This window comes from Jaculus jaculus, chromosome 10, assembly GCF_020740685.1.
Source record: "Jaculus jaculus isolate mJacJac1 chromosome 10, mJacJac1.mat.Y.cur, whole genome shotgun sequence".
NCBI classification, from domain to species: Eukaryota; Metazoa; Chordata; class Mammalia; order Rodentia; family Dipodidae; genus Jaculus; species Jaculus jaculus.
In genome coordinates, this window is record NC_059111.1 from 61,517,413 (window position 1) to 61,523,449 (window position 6,037).

The window sequence follows — 6,037 nt, forward strand, 5'->3', positions numbered from 1 at the left end:
AGGTGCAAAATAAGGGTTTGTTAAATGAATGACAAAAACACTTAGGAGTCCTAGAGTGTAAAATAATTGGCAGTCTATTATGAAATTAACCCTTTGTTTTTGTTTTTCAGCAAATAAGGAGTCCCACAGGGTTTACACCATTGTCTCCACCTTCAAGAAGCTACATTTTGAGAAAGAAAATAAAGCCAGACAGCCAGACATGGTGGGGCATGCCTTTAATCCCAGCACTCAGGAGGCAGAGGTAGGAGGATCGCTGTGAGTTCAAGGCCACCCTGAGACTACATAGTGAATTCCAGGTTAGCCTGAACTAGAGTAAAACCCTACCTCAAAAAACAAAACAGAACAATATGTTTAACAACAACAGCAAAAAAGACTTTTCTGACTAATCTGAAAAGCAATAATATGAAAGATAATATAAGTAAGATAGGACCATGAGAAGGAGATATGAAAGCCCTTGAGGACATCTGGAAGAAAAGAAGGAGTTGAAAAGGTTTTCAAAAGCTCACAGGTGCCGGGTGTGTTTAATCCCAGCACTAGGGAGGCAGAGGTAGGAGGATTGCTGTGAGTTTGAGGCCACCCTGAGACTACATAGTAAATTCCAGGTCAGCCTGGGCTAGAGTGAGACCCTACCTCAGAAAAAAAAAAAAAAAAAAGAAAGAAAGAAAAGCTCACAGGTAAAGGAGTTGGTGATGTGAAGTGATGGGGAAAAGTTTTTCCAGAAAGAGGAGCCCACCTGTATGGGGACCAGAGGAAGTAGAGAAGACAGGATTCAGGAGATGCTGGCATGGGAGCTTCAGAGTGTCATGAAGTTAAACAGAGGAGTGGTAGGAGTATGTCACTGGAGGCTGGCAAGTCAACTTAAGGGATCTTGACTTCATCCTTAAGACCATTGGCATGTAAGGAAAAATGATGATCCTGCAGTGATGACTATATCCCAATTCTGGGAACCTAAGAACATCACTGCATGTTTATTTAATTAAAAATACTGCAGGTTTAATAAGTACTTTGAAATCAAATATGAAGGGTTCTCAGAAAGCCAAGCGCCACATGTTCTCTCTCATATGTGGATCCTAGCTACAGATGATTGGGCTTCTGCGTGAGAATGAAAATACTTAGTAGCAGAGGCCAGTAAGGTAAAAAGGAGACATAAAGGGTAGAGAAAGGAAGGGAGGAGGATACTTAATAGGTTGATATTGTATATATGTAAGTACAATGATTGTAATGGGGAGGTAATATGATGGAGAATGGAATTTCAAATGGGAAAGTGTGGGGGTGGGAAGGGAGGGAATTACCATGGGATATATTTTATAATCATGGAAAATGTTAATAAAAGTTTTTTAAAAATATTTTTTAAAAAAGCAAATAAGAATGTAAGCCCTAAAAAAAAATATGAAGGGTTCTTATAAGAAGAGGGCAGCTAGGATAGAGTCAGAAAGGAAACTGTGACAACAGAAATAGGTCAGTGATACAGATGTTGTCTTTGAAGACAAGTAGAAGACCCCAAAAAGATGGAAAAAGCAAGAAGTGGATATTTCCCTGGAGCTTGTGGAAAGTCTGCAGCCCTGTTGGCATAGTGATTTTAGCCCAGTGAATCTAACTCTGGACTTCTTACTGCAGAACTGTAAGGAAGACTATATTGTTTTTTTGTTTTTTTTTTTAAATTATTTATTTATTTATTTATTTGAGAGCGACAGACACAGAGAGAAAGACAGATAGAGGGAGAGAGAGAATGGGCGTGCCAGGGCTTCCAGCCTCTGCAAACGAACTCCAGACGCGTGCGCCCCCTTGTGCATCTGGCTAACGTGGAACCTGGGGAACCGAGCCTCGAACCGGGGTCCTTAGGTTTCACAGGCAAGCGCTTAACCGCTAAGCCATCTCTCCAGCCCGAGACTATATTGTTTTAAGGCACTACAGTTTGTGGGGCATTCTAACAGCACCAGTGGAAAGCTAACACAATGGGAAATCACTGAAGGTTTTCAATCAAGGGTATCTGGGCTCTGACTACAAACATCCCTCTACACAATGTGGAGAATGGGCAGAGAAAGCCAAAGTGGAAAGACAGGGACCAGAAATGCTGACTGAGGAAGGGCTTTGCCTGAGAAAATACTGAAATGGAGGACAAGGCTGAAGGAACATGGAGAACATGAAGATTGAGGCAAGTCCCTTCCCACGCAGCCAGCTTCCTATTTCCTAGTGAGCCATGAAGGGGCTCACACAAGAGATGGCCAAGGCTGAGTCAAACTGAAGGCCAAGTGAAGATGGCTTAAATAAGACTGGAACAAAACATCAGACTCCTAGAGAGCACATGCGGGTTGATAAAGATGTTCTTTCTTCTCAGATTAATCTCTAAAGTTTACAAGATTCAGTAGGGTGGTATTTTTTTCAGTTCTTGAAACTAGCTCCAATGTTCATCAGAAAGAGCAATGTAGGAGAATAATCAAGAACAAAATTGAAACAGGACTACAGAGGAAACCATAGAGATTTATGTTAGCAGAAATCAAAGAATCATAAAACTGTGTGATTAAAACAATTGTACCAGCCAGGCGTGGTGGCACATACCTTTGATCCTAGCACTCAAGAGGCAGCACTAAGTGGACTGTTGTGAGTTCAAGGCCAGCCTGGGACTGCAGAATGAGTTACAAGTCAGCATGGACTAGAATGAGACCCTACTTTGAAAAACAACAACAAAAACTACAATTGTATCAGTGTAGTAATGGATACCTGGAGCAATGGGATAGGAGAAACTCAAGGAATAAACATGTATATATGAAAACTTGACTTTGGGGTGGGGGGGCTGTACTAGGCATTGTACCTTATATCCTCACAGATGCTAGGCAAATGCTTTACTGCTGAGCCACATCCCCACTTCCCAAGGTGAAATCTTAAAGTACTGTCCTTTACTATAAGAAAAGTTAGGTATGTACTTGAAGAAACAAAGTAGTTCAATAGCTATTTTATTTATTTTTCTCAATTTTATTAAGCATTTTCCATGTTTATAAAAAATATCCCATGGTAATACCCTCCCCCCCCCCCCACTTTTCCCCTTTGAAATTCCATTCTCCAACACATCCATTCCTCATCTCAATCAGTCTCTCTTTTATTTTGGTATCATGATCTTTTCCTCCTCTTATGATGGTCTGTGTAGATAGTGTCAGGCACTATGAGGTCATGGATATCGAGGCCAATTTTTTGTCTGGAGGGAGCACATTGTAAGGAGTCCAACCCTTCCTTTGGCTCTTACATTCTTTCCACCACCTCTTCCACATTAGTCAATAGCTATTTTACATGTTACACAAAACTGTATTGCAAGTAGGTTTAAAATTTTATCATGTATAGTATCAGTCATAGACACTTTGTCAGAAAATACAAGGAATATTAAGGTTTTTGTAAAAATGATACCAGAAAAAAAGTAACTGTGTGTCAGATTACAAAAAGATACCAAAATGTGGGCTGGAGAGATGGCTTAGTGGTTAAGGTGCTTGCCTGCAAAGCCAAAGGACCCAGATTCAATTCTCCAGAACCCACGTAAGTCAGATGTACATGTCAACATGCATCTGGAAATTGTTTGCAGTGGCTAGAAGCCCTGACATACCCATTCTCTCTCTCTCTAATAAATAAGTAAATATTTTTTAAAGATACCAAAAAGTCTGAAATGACAAATGGGAAAAATAATATTTTTAATGTTCACTATACTGTTAAAAGGAAAATGTGGAGCTGGGCATGGTGGCACATGCCTTTATTCCCAGTACTTGGGAGGCAGAGGTAGGAGGAGTGTGGTAAGTTCGAGGCAAACCTGAGAATACACAGTGGATTCCAGGTCAGCCTGAGCTAAAGTGAGACCCTGCCTCGAAAAAAAAAAGGTAAAATATGGGTAATCCAATAAAAAGATGAAAAATTAACATAAGTAACCATACAGGAAGAAAATTTAAAAGACCAGTACACCTAGAAGTTAACATCTCCAAGCAGCCAAAGAACTGACATAAAAACAATGTTGAAATGTCAATTTTTTTGCATAAAAGACTGCCAAAGATTAAAAAGGTAGCTATCAGAGTCACAAGAATATAAAGAATACATAATATGGACCCACATTATGTTTGCCACGGGGCCTATATACATTTGCCCTCCTGAGGTCTCTTCTCTACAAAAGATAAATAAATAAACATGCTGTAATTTAATTGTAAAATAAAATATATCTTTATTTAAAAATCATCTTTTACAACTATTACTATAAAGATGAATATAAGCTTATCTGGATTCATTATAGATTTGATACTATATTCATTAGTTTCTCTTTATTTTTTAAAACAAAATTAAGATATTTTCATGGCCCCCAAACAATCATGAGTCCTAGGCACTGAGTCTACTGTGCAGAGTGGATGTCAGTCCTGGGGCTGCTTCATAGCAATGTAACATTGTCTGTGGAGGGACAATATAGCAGCATCTATCAGAATTCAAAAGTACGGCACTTTGCCACATATGGAGATGTACACCTTTAGTCCCAGCACTCAGGAGGCAGGGGTAGGAGGATCGCCGTGAGTTGAGGTCACCCTGAGACTTCATTGTGGATTCTAGGTCAGCCTGAACCAGAGTGAGAACCTACACTGAAAAACTAAACACCAAAAAAAAAAAAAAAAAAAGAATGTGGCACTTCAAATCCAATAGTTTCATGTTTGGGAATTTATTCCATCAACATACTCACACAATTAAGCAAACATACATATAAAAGGAAGTTCATTCCATCATTCATTGCTTATAATATAAAAAATTTAAAATAGCCTAATATCCATCAGCAGGAGAATGGTTAAATTAAGTCAAAGACATAGGGGCTGAGGAAATGGCTCAGTGATTAAAGGCACATGCAAAGCCAACTGACCTGGGCTCAATTCCCCAGCCACCCACATGCAGCCAGATGGGTATTTATTTGCAACAGCAAGAGACTATATCATTTCCATACACACACACACACACACACACACACACACACACACATGCATGCACACAAAAAAACACATTGTTTTAGTTTTAAAAGTCACATACACACACATGCATGCATGCACACACATACATATGTGTGCATACATATATATATATATATATATATATGTATATATATATATATATATATATATATATATATATATGGCTTCACATAGCATGTTTACTATGAGTCACTTTTGAATCCTGAAAGATTAGAGAGTAATATTTAGGAAGATAACATTAATATTTTACACACTCTCAGAGATTAGAACATACTGCAAACAATTGGTTATTTCTTTACACCGCTGAGTTGGGAAATACATCCTAAATTGTATGAATTTTTACAACAACCATTTATTCGTTTTAATAATAAAAACATATGCTTACATTTTAAAGCTGGAAAAAATATTTTCCTCTGATAAAGTCTGGAGCTCCTCTGTAAAGTCAGCCTTCATACAAGGCTGAGCATCAATGGGAGATGCCCAAATAACCAAACCACTGTCTTCTCCAGAGGCCTGCAGGTCAGAAGGAAAGGCAGCAAGATTTTTCAAAGCATTTAGACAAAAGCAAGCAAACCCCAAAGGCAACTGAGCTCTCCACAAGAAATTATATTTGGCTGGCACCCAGATCACAAATGAACTTTTCACCTGGACCTCTAATGGCTTTTGTGACTCCTAAACAGGTGGCCACCCAGAGACAGGCAAGTTAGGTGCTGGGTGGGACTCCACAGCAAAGTTCTGAGCGGCAGTTAAGGAAGTGACAGTTGAAGCGTGGGGTGGCTGGGGAACCTCCCAGTGGGGAGAGGGGCTCTAAGTCAAGCCTTGTTCTGGCCAGTGTACCCTGAACTGGGTCTCAGAGAGGCCAATATGAGGTCTTCAAGTCAATTCCATGTCAGGGAGCCAAAGGCTCTGTCCAGGAAGAAGCTACTTCTCCAAGCAGGCCATCACTGTCTTCTCAGGAACAGGAAGATGTTCCTGAAATGCTACTGGGGATCCTGCACCATTGTTTCAAATAAGTAAGACTTGGTTGTGGCAGATTAGGTGCTGGTCTCTGTGGTGAA